This window comes from Rhinolophus sinicus, linkage group LG13 (genome assembly GCF_036562045.2).
Source record: "Rhinolophus sinicus isolate RSC01 linkage group LG13, ASM3656204v1, whole genome shotgun sequence".
NCBI classification, from domain to species: Eukaryota; Metazoa; Chordata; class Mammalia; order Chiroptera; family Rhinolophidae; genus Rhinolophus; species Rhinolophus sinicus.
Genome location: NC_133762.1, coordinates 1,112,177 through 1,136,771, shown reverse-complemented (window position 1 = coordinate 1,136,771; position 24,595 = coordinate 1,112,177).

The following is a 24,595-nucleotide window of genomic DNA, read 5'->3' as shown; positions in this document are numbered from 1 at the left end:
GCTTCCTGTATCTAACATATTCTGAGGGTCATGTCAAAGCCAGGTCAGAGTTCTTACTCATTTGATTTCATGGTTTATTTAATCAGTTTGGTACCATTGCTTACTCAACCCTATTTTGGGGCTTTTGGGTTATTTTTTATCTTATGTTTCCCTTTCATTTAGTGGATAATTCTCCATAACCTGGCCAATAACCGAGTGGGTTCTTCAGTTTTTGATTTGTGCCAACCCTGTAGGTAGGGGATGCGTCCCGCAGAGCAGTTTAACGTGTATTTCCTTACCTGGTATACATGTGTATCTTTGCATGTTCACACGCTTTGCCCATGCGCGGTGATAGTGTTTATGTCTTTCTGTAGTTTTTAAGAATTCTTTCTATATTAAGAAAATGAGTCTCTGTCTATGGTATGAATTGCAAAATTTTTCTCCAAGATTATTTGTCTTTTGACTTTGCTTTTGAATTTTGTTAACCTTATCTCAATGTAGTTAAATTACCAATCTTCTCAATTTGAGTTATATTTCCAAAGCTTTTCCATTCCCAGATTATAGAGACATGCATCCATGTTTTCTTCTGGCACCTGAATGGTTTCGGTATTAGATTTGTATTTCCGATTTATCTGGATTTTATTTGGTGCATGTTAAATAAAAATACACCGTTCTTCTTTTCCAAATGGCTATCCAGTTTAATCACCCTTTATTAGTGAATACACACTGTCCCCAGAGAGTTAAGACGCCACGTCTTGATATGACCCTCACCTGCCGGTGTTCACATCTTGGTCTCCTCTGATGACGTTGCACTGTATGGCAAGGGGCCGGGACGTCACAGTCATGAATAAGTTACACCGCACAGGACTCAGTATTGCCAGCAGTGATACGTGCTTCCTGGTCCCTCTCTCTCCATCGCTGGCTTTGAAGAAACTAGCTGCCGTGAGTAAGCAGCCACGTCTGGGACGCCCAGACGACAACGAGGACTGCAGGTAGCTTCCAGGAGCTGACAGCGCGTGCAGCGAGGGCTGGGAACTTTCAGTCTGCAGACTCAGGGAATGAATTCTGCCAATAACGGAAGGAGATGAAAAGTAGGGTTTTCCCCAGTCAGCTCTCTGCACAGATGACAGCTGGCTGCAGGCTGGTGAGGCTCGAAGCAGACAACCAGCTAAGCCCTGCTCCGGGTTCTGACCCGCAGAAACTAAGATAGCAACTGACGCCTGTTTTTAGCTGCTAAGTTGGTAGTTCACTGCTTATACGGCAAAAAATAAATAATGCATACATTTAGGCATCCCGAATTTCCAAATGTGCTTGGGGCTATTTCTGAACTTGCCATTTCATTCCACCTGCCTGTCTGTCTTTTCATGCTTTGGTAACACTGTTTAATCACAGTTCCTCACAGTAGGTCTTAATATCTGGTAGAACTAACCCCATTCATCATGTTTCTTTTTCATGGTTGTCTTGGCGAGTCTTGATAATTTTTCCACATAAAATTTAGAATCCATTAGTCTGTGCCAGAAGGAAAAGTTGGTGTTTTTTTTTTATTGGGATCATGCTACATTTTTATATTAACTTGAGGAAATTGGCAAGTGCACGATGCTGAGTCATTTACTTAAAAAATATAAGATGCCTTGGATTTCAAGATTGCATATAGATTTTGTGTTATGCAGCTTTTTTTAAAAAAAAAAATAGAGCTAGGTGCTGAATTATTTCAAATATTATTTTACTGTATAGTGAAGCATCCAGACATGATTTATTAGCATGATAAATATTAAGCATTCTTAAAAATTAAGAATCAGTATCAAATATTTTAGAATAACATTTCAATGTCCATGGAAGTTTCTGATTATTAGTTTTCCTCTTAGATCTATCAATATGGTGAATATATTATTTCTAACATTGAATCATTCTTAAACTCCTGGATTTCCTTAAATTCCTCGCATTTCTTCATCTTCACCATGCATACTTTTCTAAATGTGCTACAGGCTTTTTTTGGTTAATATTTTATATAGAATTTTTACATTTGTGTAATAAGTGAGATTGAACTGTGTTTATCTTTTGGTGCAATATTTGATAGTAGGTTTGTAATATGTTATAATTCGAGGTGATTTTCCTTCTTTTTTTATGTTCCCAAACAATAAAAAAGCATCAGCATCTTCTTATTGTTAAAGGTTTGATAGAATTTTCTTCCTAAACCATTTGGACTTGGCAGACTTTTTTATTTCTTTAAGTGGAGGGGCCATGTAGTTCTTTGGAAACTTTCTCTATTCCATGTATAAAAATTGGTCTATTAAACTTTCTATTTCTGTTGGGATTCATTTTGAGAAATTATAAATGTTCTAAGAAATTACTGATTTCAATTCGTTTTCCATTTTATTTGCCTAATATTGAGAAAGTAGTCTCATAATTTAAAAAATTTCCTGTGTTTTAATGTATATTTCCTTTGATTGTATCTTAAGAATTTTGCTTTCTCCTTCTTTATCTTGATTGAGATATATAGGGATGATTAATCTATTGATTTTTGAAAGAGTCACCCATTAAGATGGATTTCTAAATTCTATTTTTCTGTTATCTAATGTATTGTTTTCTGTTCTTTTTTTTTGAGTTACATCTTTGTTTTTCTTTCTTCCTTACATCTAACTTTTCTAGTTGTGGTTTAATTTATTTATTTTCATTTTTCTTTTCTAATTAATACTTGAGACTATTTTTTTTTTCACTTATCACTGCTCTAACTGTATCCTATAAGTTCTGATGTACATATTTTATTATCAGGTTTTTTTTACCTAAGAGTTGTGTAGTAGAGACATTTTAAATGTCCAGGTGGAGATTTTAATATTCATTTCTACTGTCATTACATTGTGATAAGATTTATTTTCTTCATTTTTTCTACTTTATGGAACATACTGAGGTTTTTTTCAGACCTAACAATACATAGATAATTTTTATGACTGTCCCATGTTCATTCAAATGAAGGCTTGTATTCTCTATTATTTTGAGTCAAAGTTTATATCCCTAATATCTACAATATTAATCATATAGTTTGGTCTTCTATGTAAAATGTTTACATATGTATATTTATTTATCTATCCACTTAATCAATTTTGGAGCAACAGTGGTATGTAAAAGACAATCTCTTTAATTATTATTACTATTTTTTTTAGAATAATTATAACAAATTTTATTATTTTTCATAATCACATATATTGCTTTACTACTACAGTTTTGGTATTGTGATGTCATTATTATTTTTTGTAACAGTTTTCATTGCTGCTGTAGACACCACTGCTGCTGTTCCCATTTCTGCTGCTGCTGTAATAACCGCTACCATTACAGTCACTGCTACTAACAATGGGCCCTGAGATGCAGGCAGGTGCAGGCAGCGAAGCTCACCTTTCAGTGGGGAGCACAGTGCAAGCATCATAAGACATGTGAAACTCAAAGAGTCGCAGAGAATAAATGCTTTGGGTATGGATATAGACTGTGTACTACAGGCCTGGGAACGGTCATGGAGCTGTTAGATGGGGGAGCGTGGGGAGGGGAGAGAGAGAACAACTCATACTTAATGTGCACCTTCATGCACTGTGCTAGATACTCGGTTTATCTCAATTACTGCAGCCTTATAACAATCAATGAAGTCCTGAGAGATAGGACAGAGGATGAGATATGTTAGGTTATTAGGACTGGTTAAAAACAAAAAAAGCTATAAACATTTTGGACTTTGAGTGGAAAAGAACAATGAGGATCATAAATATCTCCTGCTTCACGATCCTTAGATTTTATTTTTTTATTAGTTTCAGGTGCACAAGACAAAGTAACACTTAGACGTTTATCATTTATATCCCTCACACTGTGTGAACCCCCCTCCCCCATCCGCTATCCCTCTGACATCGCACAGAGCCATTACATTTCCACTGTCTCTATTCCTAATGCTGTACTCGCTTCTTGTAAGTACACACACACACACACACACACACACACACACACACACACACATAAAATTGTACTTGGCATTCATTATTGTTCAGCTTCAGCTTCAGGTGTACAATGCAGTGATCAGGCATCTACATCATCCCTGAGGTGGTCTCCCAAATGGGACAAGTGTCCATCGGATACCCTACAAAATCTTTACAACATTATCGATTACATTCTCCAAACTAATTTTCAGAACCCCGTGGCAATCTTGTGTTTACTGACCGTTTTCTAATCCCCTCACCTTCCCCCTTATCCCCACCCGCCCTCCTATCTAGCAACCCTCAGTTTTTCCTCTATGTCTCAAAAACTGTTTCTGATTAGTTCATTCACTTATTCTTTTCTTTAGATTCCACATATAAGTGAGATCATATGGTATTTGTCTTTGTCTGACTTATTTCACTTAACATAATGTTCTCTAGGTCCATCCATGTTGTTGCAAATGGTAAGATTTCCTTCTTCTTTATAGCCGAGTAATACTCCATTGTATAAACGTACCACAGTTTCTTAATCCAGTCATCTACTGATGGGCATTTCGGTTGTTTCCATGTCTTGGCTATTGTGTATAGTGCTGCAATAAACATAGGAGAGCACAAAGATTTTTGAATTGGAGTTTTGGATTTCTCCGGATAGATACCTACGAGTGGGATTGCTGGATCATACAGTAGTTCCATTTTCAGATTTTTGAGATACCTCCATACTGTTTTCCATAGTGGCTGCACCAATCTGCATTCCCACCAACAGTGCACCAGCGTTCCCTTTTCTCCACATCCACGCCAGCACTTGTTGTTTGTTGATTTATTGATGATAGCCATCTTGACTGGGGTGAGGTGGTATCTCATTGTGGTTTTTATTTGCATTTCTCTGATGGTTAGTGAGGTTGAGCATTTCTTCATATGTCTGTTTGCCATCTGTATGTCCTTTTTAGAAAAATGTCTCTTCATGTCTTCTGCCCATTTTGTAATTGGGTTGTTTGCTTTTTTGGAGTTGAGTGGAGTGAGTTTTTTATAAATTTGTGATATTAACCCCTTATCAGATATATCATTGGCAAATATCTTTTCCCATTCAGTAGGATCCCTTTTTGTTTTATTGATGGTTTCCTTTGCTGTGAAACAACTTTTTAGTTTGATGTGATCCCACATGTTTATTTTTTCTCTTACTTCCCTTGCGCGAGGGGATATATCAGTAAAAACCTTACTCCGGGTAATGTCTGTGAAGTTTCTTCCTATATTTTCTTCTAGGAATTTTATGGTTTCAGATCTTACATTTAAGTCTTTAAGACATTTTGAATTTATTTTTATTTATTTATTTATTTTTTAAAAGATTTTATTGGGGAAGGAGAACAGGATTTTATTGGGGAACAGTGTGTACTTCCAGGCCTTTTTTCCAAGTCAAGTTGTTGTCCTTTCAGTCTTAGTTGTGGAGGGTGCCGTTCAGCTTCAAGTTGTTGTCCTTTCAGTCTTAGTTGTGGAGGGCGCAGCTCAGCTCCAGGTCCAGTTACCATTTCTAGTTGCAGGGGGCACAGCCCACCATCCCTTGTGGGAGTTGAACTGGCAACCTTGTGGTTGAGAGGACACACTCCAACCAACTGAGCCATCCGGGAGCTCAGCGGCAGCTCAGCTCAAGGTGCCATGTTCAATCTTCGTTGCAGGGGGCGCTGCCCACCATCACTTGCGGGACTTGAGGAATCGAACTGGCAACCTTGTGGTTGAGAGCCCACTGGCCCATGTGGGAATTGAACTGGCAGGCTTTGGAGTTAGGAGCATGGAGCTCTAACCGCCTGAGCCACTGGGCTGGCTCCCTTGAATTTATTTTTGTATATGGTGTAAGGAGGTGGTCCAGCTTCATTTTTTTGCATGTGTCTGTCCAGGTTTCCCAGCACCATTTATTGACTAGACTGTCTTTACCCCACCGTACATTCTTGCTTCCATTGTCGTAGATTAAATGGCCATATAGGCATGGATTTATTTCTGGACTCTCTATTCTGTTTCATTGATGTATGTGTCTGTTTTTATGCCAGTACCATGCTGTTTTGATTACTGTAGCCTTGTCGTATAATTTGATGTCAGATATTGTTATACCTCCCACTTTGTTCTTATTTCTCAAGATTGCTGAGGCTATCCAGGGTTTTTTATGGTCCCATATAAATTTTAGGATTATATGTTCTATTTCAGTGAAAAACGTCGTTGGTAGTTTGATAGGAATTGCGTTGAATATGTATATCGCCTTGGGCAGTATGGACATTTTAACTATATTAATTCTTCCTATCCACGAACATGGTATGTGTTTCCATCTATTTGTATCTTCTTTCATTTCTTTCTTCAGTGTCTTATAATTTTCTGAGTACAGATCTTTTACTTTGGTTAAATTTATTCCCAGGTATTTTATAGTCTTTGGAGAAATTGTGAATGGGATTGTTTTTTTTAATTTCTCCTTCTGATGTTTTATTATTGATATATACAGATGCAACTGATTTCTGAATATTAATTTGGTATCCTGCTACTTTACCAAATTCATCTATCAGCTCTAATAGTTTCTTGGTGGAGTCTTTAGGGTTCTCTCTATATAGTATCATGTCATCTGCATATAATGACAATTTTACTTCCTCCTTACCGATTTGGATGCCTTTTATTTCTTTTTCTTGTCTGATTGCTGTGGCTAGAACTTCCAGCACTATGTTGAATAGAAGTGGAGAAAGTGGGCAACCTTGCCTTGTTCCTGATCTTAAGGGGAATGGTTTTAGCTTTTCCCCAGTGAGTATGATGTCAGCTGTGGGTTTATCATATATGGCCTTTATTATATTGAGATATGATCCCTCTATTCCCACTTTCTTAAGGGTTTTTATCATAAATGGCTGCTGGATTTTATCAAATGCTTTTTCTGCATCTATTGATATGATCATGTGATTTTTATTTTTCATTTTGTTAATATGGTGTATCACATTAATTGATTTGCGGATGTTGAACCACCCTTGCATACCAGGAATGAATCCCACTTGATCATGGTGTATGATCTTTTTAATGTATTGCTGAATTCTGTTCGCTAATATTTTGTTGAGGATTTTTGCATCTATGTTCATTAGAGATGTCGGCCTGTAGTTTTCTTTTTTTGTGGTGTCTTTGTCTGATTTTGGGATCAGGGTGATAGAGGCTTCATAAAAAGTGTTTGGGAGACTTCCCTCCCTCTGGGTTTTTTGGAAGAGCTTGAGGAGAATAGGTGATAATTCTTTTTTGAACGTTTTGTAAAATTCACCTGTAAAGCCATCTGGTCCAGGGCTTTTGTTTGTTGGGAGATTGTTGATTACTGATTCAATTTCCCTGGTGGTAATCAGTCTATTCAGGTTTTCTGTTTCTTCTTGAGTTAGTCTTGGAAGGTTGTACGCCTCTAGAAAATTGTCCATTTCTTCCAGATTGTCAAATTTGTTGGCATATAGTTGCTCATAGTAATTTCTTAAAATTTTTTGTATTTCTGCGGTGTCTGTTGTCACTTCTCCTCTTTCATTTCTGATTTTATTAATTTGGGTCCTCTCTCTCTTTTTTTTAATGAGTCTGGCTAAAGGTTTGTCAATTTTGTTTATCTTCTCTAAGAACCAACTCTTGGATTCATTGATCTTTTGTTTTGTTTTTTTTTCTGGTTTCTATTTCATTTATTTCCACTCTGATCTTTATTATCTCCTTCCTTGTACTCCCTTTGGGCTTATTTTGCTGTTCTTTTTCCAGATCCCTTAAGTGTGAAGATAAACTGTTGATTAGTAATGTTTCTTGTTTCTTTAGGTAGGCCTGCAATGCTATGAACTTCCCTCTTAGGACTGCTTTTGTGGCATCCTATAGATTTTGGGTCATCATGTTTTCATTTTTGCTTGTCTCAAGATATCTTTTGATTTCTTCCTTGATCTCTTGGTTGACCCATTCATCATTTAGTAACAAGTTATTCAGCCTCATGAATTGGTGTGTCTTCCAGTTTTTTTTCTGTAGTTCATTTCTAATTTCATAGCACTGTGGTCAGAGAAGACAATTGGTATGATTTCAATTTTCTTAAATTTATCAAGACTTGTTTTGTGGCCTAACATGTGGTCTATCTTGGAAAATGTTCCATGTGTGCTTGAGAAGAATGTGTATTCTGCAGCTTTGGGGTGAAATGCTCTGAAAATATCGATTAAATCCAAGTGGTCCAATCTGTCATTTAAGGCTGTTGTTTCCATAGTATTTTCTGTCTGGAAGACCTGTCCCTTGTTGTCAGAGGTATGTGGAAGTCCCCTACTATGATAGTGTTACTGTTGATCTCTGTCTTTATGTCAGTCAATATCTGTTTTATATATTTAGGTGCTCCTATGTTGGGTGCGTAGATATTTACAAGGGTTATGGCCTCTTGTCGGATCGATCCCTTTATTATTATACAGTGCCCGTCTTTGTCTTTTAATATGTTCTTCATTTTAAAGTCTATTTTGTCAGATATAAGTATTGCAACTCCAGCTTTTTTCTCATTTCCATTTGCATGAAATATCTTACTCCAACCCTTCACTTTCAGCCTGTGTGTGTCTTTTGATCTGAGGTGAGTCTCTTGTATACAGCATATACAAGGGTCTTGCTTTCTTATCCACTCAGCCACCCTATTCCTCTTGATTGGAGCATTTAATCCATTTACATTTAAAGTGATTATTGATAGGTACATAGTTATTGCCATTTTTTAATTTGTAGTTAGATTGTTTTCATCTTTCTTCTATTTACAGAAGTCCTTTTAGTATTTCTTGCAATGCTGGTTTGGTGGTAATAAATTCCTTTAGCTTACTCTTTTCTGGGGAGCTCTTTATCTCTCCATCAACTTTAAATGATAACCTTGCTGGGTAAAGCAATCTAGGTTGTAGGCCTTTGTTTTCCATCACTTTGAGTATCTCCTGCCACTCACTCCTGGCCTTCAATGTTTCTGTAGAAGTCATTTGATAGTCTTATGGGAGCTCCCTTGTATGTAACCTTCTGTCTTTCTCTTGCTGCTTTTAGGATTCTCTCTTTGTCTTTAACCTTTGCCATTTTAACTATAATGTGTCTTGGTGTGGACCTGTTTGAGTTTATACTGGTTGGAACTCTATGCACTTCCTGGGCTTGTATGTTGGTTTCCATCATCAGGTTAGGGAAGTATTTGGACGTTATTATTTCAAATATGTTCTCAATCCTTGCTTCCTCTCTTCACCTTCTGGTATTCCTATGATGCGCATGTTGTTGCACTGATGTTATCCCAGAAGTCTCTTAAACCATCTTCATTGTTTTTTATTCTTTTTTCTTTCTGTTGTTCTGTTTGGGTGATCTCTGCTAACTTGTCTTCTAAGTTGCTGATTCGATCCTCTGCTTCATCTAACCTGCTGTTAATTCCTTCAAGTGAGTTCTTTATTTCAGTAATTGTGTTCTTTAGTTCTAACTGGTTGTTCACTATGATTTCTACATCCTTCTTTATGTCGTTTCTAAGCTCCTTAAACATTCTTATCATCAGTGTTCTGAACTCTGTCTCTGATAGGTTGTTTACCTCTGTTTCATTTGGTTCCATTTCTGGAGGTTTCTTCTGTTCTTTTATTTGGGACAAGTTTCTTTGTTTCTCCATTCTGGCTGACTCTCTGTGTTTGCTTCGATGTATTAGGTAGATCCCCTAGAGTTCTTAGTTCTTGCTGGGTTATCTTATGTAGTATATGTCCTTTATATTTGACTTGCACTACTTTGTTCTTCTCCTCTCCGTGTGCTCCAAAGGTGACTCTTGTGTTGTGTGTATTGTCCTGTTAAAGAAGATCTTTAATTGCTTTTCGTTTGTGAGTAGGTGGGGTTAACTCCTAGGCTGACTAGTTGTGAGACTTGGCTCTGCCCACCGCAGGGGGTTCTGCTGTGTGAGGGTTGACCACTTAAATGTGGTTTGGTCTCTATGGGTTCTTGTGCCTGTAGAGAATTCCCTCTGGGTGTGTCACTTGTAGGTCAAACCCGGTAGTACTCTGGTTTGGTCTGGAGTTGGCCTCTGGGTGTGTTGAATCTTGTGTCTCTTAAGCTGGGACCTGGTGTAGGGCAATTTCAGAACAAAGCAAATCACCAAGCACAACAACAACAACAACAACAAAGAAAAAAATCAAATAAATTCACATGTAAAAACAACCGACAACCCCCACTCAACACAGGCAAAGATATCAAAGATATAAAGACAAAACAAAACAAAACAAACAAAACAAAAAGCAGCGCCAGTCTTGGCTTAAGCCCACCAAGTAATTTCCAGGTTGTCCTCTGCTGTACCAAAGAGTCCTCTGTGTATTGTTCAGGCAGAGCCGGTCACCTGGTGCCCAGAGTGACGTTGGGACTGCAGATTTAGATGCGTGGGGCTGAGGGGTCTGGATGGTAGTTTCTACAAAGTCAGTGCAGTTTCTGCTCTTGCCTGCACATATAAGCACTGAGAGTAACACCACCAGCCCTGTGTCCAGTTCTCCTGAATCTTAGGGCACTTCTTCCGTGTGTGTGTGTGTGTGTGTGTGTGTGTGTGTGTGGCGGGCGGGAGATTTCTGAGCTGCTGAAAGCCTGGAGCTGCGTCTGCCACTTACTGCTGATCCCTGGAAGGGCAGTTGTAATTGCCCTTCCCTAGGCAGGCCAGAAAGGGTGGGGGCTGGGGATGGAAGGGTCTTCTCTCTCCCAGCCCAGCCATGTCACACTACTCCCGAAGGCCAGAAAGGGTGGGGGCTGGGGATGGAGGGGTCTCTTCTCTCCTAGCCCTGCAAAAATCACACTCTTCCCCGCCTCTTCCCTGGGTCAGAGCTGCACACCAGTCTTCCCAGAGCCTGAGCACTAAGGCTCCTCTGTAATCTGACACTGCTCCTCAGTTCAGGGGCCAGTTTAAGTCTCTGGAAGGGCGGGGATAGGATTGGAAGAGGGGGAGAGGGGCCCAGGTATGGAGTTTGTGTCCTTTGTCTGGCCTAGGGTCCAACTGGAGCACTCAACTGAGGTTATTGCCTCAAATGCTGGATATACTGCCCCCTCCGCAGGAGAGATCAGCTGTGGGACACAGGGAAAGAGCCCACCTCCTGGTTTTTGTGTTCTCTGTTCTGTCCTGGGATCCCCTGCATTTCTGCAGCTGCAGATGCAGGCCATGTTTCCACCGCAGCAGATGCGGCCACGTCCCCACAGCCGTAGGTGCAGGCCCCGTCTCCACTCCGCTCCCTTCTCTTTTCCCCTGCTCACCCAATTTGCCCACCTTCAAGTAATCCTTGCCCGAGTCTCTTAGCTGTTCTGCGTGATGAGCAGAGAGTCCTTTGATGGGTTATAGATGTCCCGTTTGTGATAAGATCTGGAGGAGAACTCAAAAAGTGCGCCCCACTGCCGCCATTCCTATGACATCACCCTCTTTAATTATTAATGTATTTCTATATACTTACCAAAATACCTATAGTTTCTACTTGGTGCAATTGTTGCTGTGTTATTTGGTATATAGCTATTTCTACCTGTTATATATTCGTTGATGAATCTGTCATTTGCATTTTAAAGAGTGTCTGTCCAGTTTAATAATTTTTGGCCCAGATATTATCTTGTCTTATATCTAGATTGTAACCTATGCTTTCTGTCTGCTATACACTTTTACCCATCCTTTTTAGAGCTATGGTTTCTTTGTTTTAGGCATACATTTGTTCCTCCTTTAGTACCTTATGTATCTTAAATAGATATTCTCTACTGTACCATTTGAAGTCCTTTAGTTCTTTTTGTACTAAATTTTTGGGTTATAATCTTAGTGATTATCTCAGACTTACCGTATACATACATAACTTTTCAGAATCTACATTAGATTTATACTAATTAATTATAATAATTTATAATAACCACACTTCTATATACTCCATTTACTCCCCTTTTATGGGTTATTATTATGCAAATATGTATGTAGTACAATATTATAACAAAATATTGTTGGGTTTGTGTGACTCGCTGAAGGCTGAGATGATGGTCACCATATTTTAGCAATAAAGTATTATTAAGGTATGTACATTGTTATAAGATATAATGCTATTGCACATGTAAGAGACTACAGTCTAGTGTAAACATAACTTCCATATGCACCGGGAAGCCAAAAAAGCTTTGTCTTACTTTATTGTGATATTCGCTCTATTGCAGTCTCTAGAACTGAACACACAGTATCTCCAACGAAAGCTTGTATAAAAAATAATCTCCTTACTCACTATTTTTAGTTTACTTTTTTTCTTATGGATTCAAGTTACCTTCTGCTGTCATTTTAACTACTACAATATATCTTCACTTCTACCCTTATCTTTTGTGTTCTCAAATATATAAAGTTTTTATGTAAAATCAAACAATATAATTTATAGACAATGTTTTATACAATTCTTTTTAAATCAGTTAAGAGAAAAAGAAATACATAATTATAGTGTATTTTATTACTACCTACTTAATTATCTTTACCTGCCTTTACAAGTGGATTCGTTGTTTTGTGGTCTTTTCAAATTGTTTTCACTTTCTCTCAGTCTGAAAAGTTCTTTTTGTATCTATACTAAGGCAGATCTGTTAGCAATGCATTATCTCAGTTTTTGTTTATATGGAAATGTTTCATTTTACCTTCATTTTTGAAAGATAGCTTCTTTTTTCTTTCAGCACTTTGAGTATTTCATCCCATTGCTTTATGCCATCCATGGTTTCTGATGAGAAGTCAACTGTTAACCTTAGGGTGGTGCCCTTGTACATGTCACTTCATCTGTCCCCTACCACTTTTTCTAGGCAAGGGCTGGTGTATTTTAAGGCACACCCTATTTCATTCCACCTGTAAATATTTTAGTAGATATCTTTATGGGATAATGGCTTTTCTTTGTTTATTTAACATAAGCAAAACCAACAAAATTAACAGTAATTCCTTATCATCATCTAATATCTAATCATATTGTAATCAGTGTACAAGCTTCCCTGATTATCTCACACACACACACACAAAAGGCTTTAAGCAACTGGCTTGTTTGAATCAGGGTGCAGGCAAGGCCCACACTGCATATCGTCTGAGGTCTCCTGGGTTGCTTTTCCTCTAGGAAACCCTCCCCCTCCCCCAATTTTCTGTTCCCTGCATTTGTTAAATAAATGGCATCAGCTGTCCTGAGATTTTTTTTTTTTTTTTTTTTTTTTTACTCTTGCATTTAACTTACTGCTTCCTCCTGGTTTTGGTAAATACACTCCTCTTCTCTCTGCATATTCTGAAACTGATGGTTAGATATATAAACTAAAGTTCAGCTTTTTGGTCAAAAATACTTTGTAAAGGATGTGAATGGTTCCTGTGGTTCCACATCAGAGGCGGGTCGTGCCAGATTGTCCTTGTTTACTAATATTAAGTAACGACAAGTAGTGCGAGCTCATTTCATCCATTATAAAGTTCCCCTCGACCTTTCACCTAACGGTTTTATCAGCCATTGATGCCCCGTTCCATTATTTCAGTAGAGGTTGCAAATGCGATTAAAAATAATAATAATCTTTCCTCCTACTTTTATTAGCTGTCATTCTTCTATAAAGAATAACTTTTTCTCATCAAATATAGTCTGCTCAGGAAAGACTTTATTTTCTCCCAGTATTTATAAATTTTCAGGAATAATAAGCCAGTGCCCTAGCAACCTCAACGATGAGCAAAGAATTTATTTTAAAAGTATCATTACTGACTCATGGATTTTATGTATTGGATATATATTTGATATACTTGATTTATGACGGTCATTTATCTTTTTAGTATTTGGAGAAGATTCCCTTTTTTGTTTTGACTTGTTTTTCTTAAAAAAAATATTATGAAAATTTCCTAACAAAAACTAGAGGGAATGCTATAATGAATCTCATTTACTTATCATCTGGCTTTAACAATTACCAACTCATGGCCAACTTTGGTCATCTATCTACTCCTATCCCCACCACATATTATTTTGATGCAAGTCCTAAGCATCACAAAATTTTATCTGTAAATAGTCATGTCTAACAGTGATGAACAGTAATTCCTTATTATCTTTAAATATCTACTCAGAGTTCATGTCACTGATCACCTCATAATTTTTTTTATACTTTCTCTAAATGACTGAAATAAGATGTGTATCTTGTTATTGTGTGGGGTGTGTTTTAAGTCTCTTTTAATCAATGCGGCCTCCTTCCTCTATTTCTCTTTGCAACTTGCTCCTTGAAGATGAACTCATGTGTCTTGCAGGGTTTCCTACAGACTGAATTTGGCTGACTCAGCTAATGACAGGCGTCTCTCTGTTCCCCAAGTTTTATGGAAACAAGTAGTTAGATCGAGAGGCTTGATCAGGTTCATATTTGACTTTCTCTTCTTCTTTATCATGAAAACTTCATAAATCGTGGGGTAAAAATAATTAACTGGGCCAGCCCGATGGCTCAGGCAGTTAGAGCTCCATGCTTCTAACTCCGAAGGCTGCCAGTTCGATTCCCACATGGGCCAGTGGGCTCTCAACCACAAGGTTGCTGGTTCAACTCTTTGAGTCCCGCAAGGGATGGTGAGCTCCGCCCCCTGCAACTAAGAGTGAACACGGCACCTTGAGCTGAGCTGCCTCCTGGATGGCTCAGTTGGTTGCAGCACGGGCTCTTAAACACAAGGTTGCCAGTTCAATTCCTCGACTCCCGCAAGGGATGGTGGGCAGCACCCCCTGCAACTAGCAACTGGTAACTGGACCTGGAGCTGAGCTGCGCCCTCCACAACTAAGATTGAAAGGACAACAACTTGACTTGAAAAAAAGGCCTGGAAGTACACACTGTTCCCCAATAAAGTCCTGTTCCTCTTCTCCAATAAAATAAATGAATAAATAAATAAAAATAATTAACTGTTTCCATAGCGTAGTGGTGTTCAGTATTGCTGGAGTGTCAGCATAGACTCATGGGTTTATACAGAGTAAATGTGTTTCAATTCATTGCCAGTATTACCTTTATTGATGCTCAAACTGTCTTAATTTTGGCCATTGAGAGACACTGTAAGTTGTTTACTAATAGTATTTGATGTTCCAGACTCATTTTGTACAATTGCTGTCCCAGGCTGGAATTTACCATTTCTCCCAAGAGGGCTGTTCCTACTGAGCGGGTCTGTTTTTAGACTTTTTAGTGGACAGAGCTAGGAAATACATATACGTTTTTGTATTACAGTCATTCATGATATATTTTACCTTAGCATTCAAAATCAGGTTATATGTTCTTTACTGTACACAACTTTATCGTCCTTCTCTTATGCTAAAACACAGTGTTCTCAATAACTACAATAGAATTACCCATTTGCTTTACCCACAATATGCAGCCATCAGTCTTAGAATAACTATACAAGCACCATCATCAGCAACATTATTATTGAAACATTTAAAGTTGTTTTTTTGCTTTCTTCTTCTTTTTTTTTTTTTTTTGTCCTTGGGAATATTCCCCTCATGAATAAATAGCCAAATAACTACATTTTGAAGTTTCTGTATATTTATGTCACCAGTGGGACACAGGTTCATTTATTTCCTTTTGCCTTCAGTGTGTCGGCATTGCTTTTTAAATTTAACTTTGATTTATGTTTACATAAGATATTTTTATGATTACATAGTCCAATCTATATAATAAAACAGAGTATAAGAAGTCTAGTTTCCATCACCACCCTCTCCCCGCTATGCCCTGCCTTCTCTAACATGTAACTACTTAAAATATTTTTTTTCTTTTTCCATTTTTTTCTACATACATTCTTATTTCCCTTTCTTAGATAAATGGTAACTATGGTCAACTAATTTTCAGTAAGGGTGCCAAGAACATTCAAAAGGAAAAAAATGGTCTTTCAACAAATGGTGCTGGAAAAATTGGGTAATAACATTCAAAGAATGAAGGTGGACCCTTACTGCACACATATTCAAAATTAACTCAACATGGGTAATGACCAAAATATAAGCTCTAAATATAAAGCTCTTAAAAGAAAACAGGGGTGAATCTTTATGACCTTAGACCTGGCAAAGGATTCTTAAATATACAACAAAAGAACAAGGAACAAAACAAAAACAAAAACAAAAAACAGGACGTCATTAAAATTAAAAATTTTGTGCATCAGAGAACACAATAAACAAAGAGAGAACCCACAGAATGGGCAATACAAACCATATATCATATAAGGTACTTGTATTTAGAATATATAAAGAATTCTTGCAAGTCAACAAGAAAAAGAAAAACAACACAATTAAAAATGGGCAAAGGATCTAAGTAGATATTTCTCCAAGAAAGATATATAAAAGGCCAATAAGCATGTGAAAAGATGTTCAACATCATTAGTCACCAAGGAAATGCACATCAAGACCACAATGAGATACCACTTCACAACCACTGGGATGGCCAGAATTAACAAGTCAGATAATGACAAGTGCTGGTGAAATGTGGAAAAATTGGAACCCACCGATACTGCTGGTGGCAGTGTAAAATGGTGTAGCCACTTTGGAAAACAATCGGGTAGGCTATCAGATCACTCAGCAGTTCGACTCCCACATAACCAAGAGAAATGAAAACATGTTCCCATAAAAACTTCTACATAAATGTTCATATCTGCATTATTCTCAAGGGCCAAAACGTTGAAACAATCCCAATGTCCATCAGCGGATGGATGGATGAACAAAAGTGGTGAGTCATACAGTGGTGTGTTATTCGGCCATAACAGGAATGATGTACTGATACAGGGTACAACATGGGAGCACAGACCATGAAAACAGTATGCCAGTCACAAGAGACCAGTCACAAGAAGCCAGTCACAAGAAGCCAGTCACAAGAGACCACACACTGCAGGACTCCATTCACCTCACTAGGGAAGTCTACAGAGGCAGAGAGTACATTAGTGGCTGCTTAGAGCTGAGGCTGGGGGGAGGGGTTGGGGGAGGGCTGAGAGGTGACAGGTACGGGCCATGCGGTTGTTTTCTGAGGTCAGGAAGATGTTCTGAAGCTGACAGTGGGGATGGTTGCACATATCTGTCACTGTACTAAAAGCCATTACGTTGTACCCTTTAAATAGGTGAATTGTATGGTATGTGAATTATAATAAAGCTGTTAAAATATTTGGATGGCAAATATGCCCATGAAAAGATGTCTAACGTCATTCCTGGTCGTTAAGGACACGCGCGTTCCAACCCCAGTGAGACACAACTCCACAGCACTGAACACGGAAAGCCCACCACACTGACTGTGGACAGAATGGAACGCTCAGGTGCCGCTCACTCATGAAATAAACGAGCAACGTACTGCTTAAGGGCTGAGTGTCTTGGCCTCTTCGATTACTTTGAAACATTTTTTACTTCCCGAATTTAATTTTTTTGGGAAACGTTTGGTGGTGCCTTAAAATGTTAAGCATGCACTTAGCATACATCCTGGCCCTTCCACTCCAAGTATGTACTCAAGAGAAACTGGGGAAGATGGCGAGGCAAAGATTTGAACACTTTATTGTCAAGCCCCCAAAGGGAAAGCACCCACATATCCACGGCCAGGTGAGTGAGTGGATAAACCAGCTGTGACCTGTCCAGGCACTGGAATACTACTCATCTGTGAAAAGGAGTGAGCTCGGTGTGGGTTACAAGGATGACTCTCCGAAGAGCTACACCGAGTGAACGAAGCCAGACAAAAACGATCACAAAGGTCATGATTCCATTTCCATAAAATACTAGAAAATGCCAACTCGTCTCTAGTGAGAGAAAGCAGCCGATGCCTTGCCATTGGGGGCCTGAGAGGGTCAGATGGAGAGTTTCCTAAGGAGCAGAGAGACTCTGGGCCTGACAAATACTGAGTATGTTCACAATCTTGACTCAGGTGATGGTTTTGCAGATGGTTTTGGGTATACATCTGCGAAAACTTACGAAATTCTATGCTTTAAATACGTGGAATTTATTGTATGTCATTTACGCCTCAATAAAATTGTTAATTTTTTAAAAAACTGCTGAGCTCACTTTCCCTTTGGATGTTCTCCTTCTGCAGGAGATTCGGCTGAAAGCAGGCCTGCAAGGTCTTTTTTTTTTTTTTTTTTCTCAGCTTGTTAGAAGATATTGCACCTAACTCAAAGGATAAGTTTGTCTTTTTAAAAAAGTCTTGTCTGAATCAAGTGATTTCTTCTGTTCACTTAGATATTGTTTGAACAGATATACAAAGGAGAAACTGGTTGAACAGCGGGATACAGATAAAGAGCATGTTTCTGTGAGCTGATACATAGCCCCATGGGAAAATCAGAGAAACAGTGACAAGGCGAGATTTCTGGTTTGCACCAGCATCTGTGACAGCTTGGCAACACAAAACCCACCTGCCTCTGTTTCTTCCTTTGTAAAACAGAGTACGTGCTTCTCGCTCTGCTCCTCATTTTTGACCAGTTGGAATGACATTTCAACATGATGGACTTTTGTTTTTCCCGTATTATTTAATAGACAGCTCTTTAGGGGCTATGTATTAACCTTCAAGAAATAAGTCCAAGTGCTAAGTTTTTAAACATAAGTTGGAGCATTTATTTTAGAACTAGAATGATTTCCATTATTCAGTTAATATTTAAGGAATACAGGGTGTGCCCTACTCTGCATTAATTTCTCCTTCTTACTAATCACTTTGCTTTGTTTCTCCTCTCCGTGAGCCTTTCTCTAACTGTGCAATGTTCCTTTATGCAGCTCGAACCATCATCAGCCAAAGAGCTTAAAATAGAACCCAGCCTCAGCACTTTCATCATTTCCCCTGAAGTGTCATGCAAAGAATTCACTGAAGAATTGTTTCAGCACTTGGCACCCTGTCACCAGTAGTTATGAATATGCAACGAAATCTTTGCAAAGCTGCAATTAAATAAAAACCCTCAGCATCTTACAGAGCACATTCAGTACCTTTTTACTTAATAAATGGAACAATAAAATATAAAAAATATAATATAATTATTGCAATGTAATATAACATGTTATGGTTTGTAGAGAAGCGTGTAGCTCAAAACGTACAGAATTAGATTTCAGTGCAATATACATGTCAATGACATATTTTTACATGACACATCTGCTTTTTAAAAGTTATTAAAATCTGGAAGGCATTCATTTATAATTAGGGAAATTAAGTAAATTGTCTCTGTTCCCTGGATAATCACAATGGAAGGGAAGAAAATGTACCAAAAAGGAAGACAAGAGTTTTAAATCAAGGAAGAACAAACACAAAGATTGAATTTAAGACTCAGAGCTCCTCCAGCAACAAGGCTGTTGAATGCTGGTGTGTTCAGGGAGGTCGTATCTGTTTTACAATGACATGTCCTGCAAAGCTTTGCAAATGTGCTTGCCCAACGTGTCCCTGTCTTTGATGACACTTTCCACAGACACATGAACAAGGAAAGACAATTGTCTAAACCTCATTTCTGGTTTCACCACAAATGTTGTGTCAAACTGTGGACCTGGTGGTATCAAAACAGGTTTCAAAGGAACCCAGTGCAAACCCTAATCCTGTGCGATGGGCCAGCTGCACAAATCAAGCCAGACAATCTTCCCATGCGTCACTAGACAACATTTTCGGGGGAAATCACCCATCAGGGTTTTCTATTTTTCAGCTTTCCCTTGACACCACACACGTCAATCACCGTCTCTTCTTGGGAAACCTCTTGCAGGTACTGCAAACAGCAGGGCCCACGAGTAAGGAAAAGAGTGTCGGTTAATAATGCTGTCCTCCAAAGGTGTCCACGTCCGAATCCCTGTAACCTGTGACTATGTTACCATCCACGGCAAAAGGTGACCATGTTACCTTCCACAGCAAAAGGACAGTGCAGGTGTGATTAAGTGAAATGTTAATGTGGGGAGACTACCCTGGGAGACCCAATCTAATCACAGGAGTTCTTAAGAGCAGAGAACTTTTCTGGGCTCATCAGAGAGGTATGACAACGGAAACAGAGTCATAAAGCAATTGTGTTGCTGACTTTGCAGATGAAGGAAGGGGGCCATGAGCCAAGGAGTGAGGGGGGCTTTGGGAAGCTAGAAAAGAAGGACATCCACTCCCCTTTCCTGACTTTGAGATCTTGATTTTTAGCCCAGTGAGACCATGCTCAACTTTGGCCTACAGATGGCAAGGCAGATCTACAGTGTTTGGGAACTAATAGAAAAAACATGGGCCAGCCCAGTGGCTCAAGTGGTTGGAGTTCCGTGCTCCTAATGCCAAAGGCTGCCAGTTCAATTCCCACATGGGCCAGTGGGCTCTCAACCACAAGGTTGCCGGTTCGACTCCCCGAGTCCCGCAAGGGATGGTGGGCTGTGCCCCCTGCAACTAACAATGGCAACTGGATCTGGAGCTGAGGTGCGCCCTCCACAACTAAGACTGAAAGAACAACTTGACTTGGAAAAAGGCCTGGAAGTACACACTGTTCCTCAATAAAGTACTATTCCCCTTCCCCAATTAAAAAAAAAAAAGAACTTTAAAAAAGAAAAAAACAAGGAAAATACAGAGGGCTTTCCCAAATTCCAAAGTCACTTTCTGCACATGCCTCTGTGTGTGTGTGTGTTGTGTGTGTGTGTGTGTGTGTGTGTGTGTTTCTCAATATTATACTGGCAGCAAATGAAATGGCTTATTTATTACATTTTTTTAAAAATTACTTTCACTTGGACAAAACAGGAAGCTGGCAGTTAAATGCTAACCTTGCATTTCTGTGGAAGTCCTATTAGTCTACACATTTTAAGTCTGTAACCCTTGGTACCCTCTTGTAGTCTATAAGACCCAATGTAACTTTTTTAATTTATAAAAATATGTCCAATCACTTTGCAAACATGTGTAAGACCTCACTGAGCTCCACACCCAGTGCTGGCAGCTAGGGAGGGATTCGGGGTGACAAACGTGGTGCTGTGCTCCAAGAGACACAGTAGGTAGGCATGTCATCACTCACTTGTTGGAAAAAACACGTAGTAATGCTGCTGATGAGATGTGGGCAATGGCTGGGTTGGGTGACGAGAGCCCTGGAGACCCGGCCAGGAGGCCCGAGCCTGCGGCATGGCCAGCCCTGAGCACCTTCCCCCCTTCCTCAGTGCTCCCACTGAAAAACGAAGAGGCAACCAAACAGAACAAATGGATAGTGGGAGGATAAAATTAAGTAACTGGGAACATAGAAAGTAGAACATCTGGTGAGCAAGAGACGTAACAGCAGCGTTCCAGCTTTCCTTTACTGAAAAGATGGAAAAGAACACTTTTGTGTGTGTGTCAACCATCGTCTCACCCTACACTGCATCAAATCATCTAAGGTCTAAGTCCCTCGATGGCCCTTTTCAGAATGCCTTCAAAAGCCATTTGAACTGTACCGTACAAATCCACAAAACTAGCACTATTTTCTAGCGAGGTATAATTACTAACTCGCTATTTATATGAATGACTAAATTGGACACACACCTCTTCATCTAGATTTTTTTCACCCTGGCAGGGATGACAATAAGATGTAGGTGACACCTGGGCCCTGTGGCTCTGGGTATAAAATGAATAGTGAACCAAGGTGACTAAATATTATACACTGGTTTGCATTTCAATATCAGTAAAAACCACAGTATTCTCTTTAAGATTTTAGTTTGTAATGTTTTTTCCCCTCTGGGAGGGTAAGGAAAAAAACAAAACACTTAGTCATTTAATCTGGATACAAATTTGCTGCATCTGAGGAAAAATCAGCAAATGTAAAGTCTCCAGTGGTCCCAGAATTCGTCAGAAGGGCTGCCAGAGACATCACCTGGTGAGGCAGAGTCTGTCCCCATCGGCCATCTGGAGAGTTTCTAGAGACCAGTAAGTAAGAGAGAAGCCTGAACAGCTGAGGAAAGCTGCATCTATTTCCAAAGGTGACAGATGACAGCAACTGTGGAGGCCGTTTTGACATTAAACCACAGTTAATGCCGGCATCCCTCCATGGGTGCTGCTACCGCTTCTCTCAAAAAGAAGATTTCTGGAAAATGGCCTCTTATATGTCCTAAATCAGAAGAAACTCTGCAGTCGTGTGAAGTCAGAATAGCCCAGCCTTTAGGGTTCTTTGCTCAGTTCGTTACAGTCGTAGAAGGGAACTTGTCTCCTTGACTCACGGCACTTCTGACCCAACTGTGTGTGGGGTTTCCCATACCAACCGACCCTCCAACTGTCCGCACGCCCGCTGGGGTCCTACAGCCCACTTCTGACACCCTCCATGTGGAGGGTCAGCCCCATGGTCATGGGCTCAGTCCCTCAACACTGCCAGCTACAACTCCCCGGAAGTCACCTGTGTTTCGGACCCACTGGCTGGAGCTTGAAGGCGTCCACCACCACCACTCCCCCAGGTTTGATTTGCCTAATGGCTCACAAGACTTATGTTTACTGGCTTGTTCTACACGATGCTATGAAAGACAGGGATGAACAAGCAGATGAAGAGGTACACAGAGTGAGGTCCCTGGAGTCGGGGGGCCACCCCCTGGCACACGGGCCTCTGCAGTTTGGGTTTTTTATGGAGCCTCCATCACATAGGAGTAATCTGTTATTACTCAACACCCTCCCTTCTCCCCTCTCCAAAAAATGGGGGCGGACGGAAAAGTCCAAGCTTCTAATCATGGCAGGTGTTTCTGGTGACCAGCCCCCATCCTGAGGCCACTCAGGAGCCCACCATGAGTCCCCACATTAGAGCAAAGACACTCTTGTCACACATAAAATTCCAAGGGACTTAGGAGCTCTGCGTAACACACTGCTGTCACCCCTTTGATGCAGGAAGTTGAGGGTCAGGAGCTCTGCGTCTTAACCAGGAAAGAGGCCTGACACAGATTCCTCATGATGTCACAAGCTGTGTTTAGTCACTCGCTTCCAAACTGGTTTGCTTTTACGATGGCATACTGTGACACTAAAGCAAGGATCCTACTTTTCCAATTCTTATGGAGTAAGAAATGTTCTTTTCTCTGTGAGCCACCTGGGGCGTGCCCTGAGAGGCTATCAGGGGACAAAAGGGGCACAAGAGCAAACGAGAGAAGCCTGCTCCCCACTCAGCTGCGAAGTCTTGACCTTCGTTTTATCCCTGACTCTCACTGTGACGCCTGCCGTGACTCACTCTTGAACTTGCTTCCTCTGCCTTGGCACCCAGTTTCCACAGAAGAGATTTCAACACAGAAAACCCAGAACAATGGACGGGTGACCTGACAGGTGCCTCAACCATTTCAGTCTAACAGAAACTTCACGGGACCTGCCTATGAGATCTCTTTTCGGGGTGCTCCTGTAAGAAGTCACCTCTGACTCCGTCCTGCCCAGGACACCTTCCCCTCCCTGGGGCTGCAAGCTTTCCTGCTGAACTGGGTGAGGCTGCGCTGTCACATCCCTTCCCCGTGCGATGTGACACACCAGACACATAACTCATCCTGAATGAGAGTTCTGATGTCCTCGGGTCAAAATTCCTGCTCGCTCGTTACTATTGCTTTCAAAACTTGAGCCTGCCAATTCAATGCTGAGCTTCCAGGAGGTTTCAATAAGTGGTAACCATCCCTTTTTAAAAGCCAAGCAATCATTTAACAGTACGGTAAAGCAAATATTTTTGTATTACCCTGAGAAAGAGCTGTGTCAGGAAAATGAAACCTTTCTTTGTGTAAAATCAGCACAATTTATTTTTCAGTTTTGAAAATGTCCCCAATACTGTATTTGCTTAGTTACATCTCAAAAAATGCCAAAAAGTTCCAGCATATGTATACCACGTGTTTCATTTTACCACTTGAAGAAAGAAAAATTTCCACCTCCCTATAAACACACACACACATTTCACTTTTCTGGGTGGTTTTATTGAGTACATCTCTGTTCAAAGAACCTTGTTTTTGAGCACCTTCTGGATGAAATAACCATGTCTGTGGTTTAAAGGACGCTGTCTCTGCTCTCAGGTTGCATGTAATTTACAGGAGGTGATGGTCACGGACACACCTGAGTCTCACCCAGGAGAAACTGTGGTGTGTTGAGGTCACAGATACCCTCGAACCTGGTAGCTTAAAACAACAAAGGTCTGTGCCCATCCAGCACTGGTTGGCAGGAACTCACTAGCCACCACCATCTTGAAGGTTGCTCAGGGCTGTGCACAGGTGCTAGCGTGTCCCACATGGGAAACGGACTCTTCCACTGAGCCTCCCAGTCTCCAAAGGCTAAGGAAAAGCAAAACTAATCATGGACCCAGTGAGTAGAAAGCTGGAAATGTTTGATGACTGCCATCAGCGGCCCTGCACATGGGAGGCAGAGTGAAATGGGCATGTGGGGTGACAGGTGTGGGGCTCTGGGGTCAAGGCAGGGCGGTCCACGTGGGGACACGAGTACCACAGAGAAGGTGCATCTCAGGTGAGTCCCCGGATGAGAAGGCTGATGAGGGCGCTGGTGGTACCCCAGGTAAGAGAATAGCCAGATGGGGTGACACGATTTGTAGGATCAAGAAAGCAGAAATGGAAAGGTTTGGGGAGAATCAGTCTAAATAACAAGGTCAGTGGTAGGTTCCCGGCCTCTTACGGACACCGGGGGATGGACAGCTGGGCTGTCTTCCTCCCCCCACCCCCTTACCCACCGACAGACAAAAGCGAGTGTCCAAGGGCTCTGGATAGTTCTCAGCAACTCCAGAAACATTCTTACTTATTCAAACGTGTCCTTAACGTGGCCCATTCTACACGTTCGGTTGACTCCACAACATTTCACATTTCGCTTTCTCTGAGCAGGCT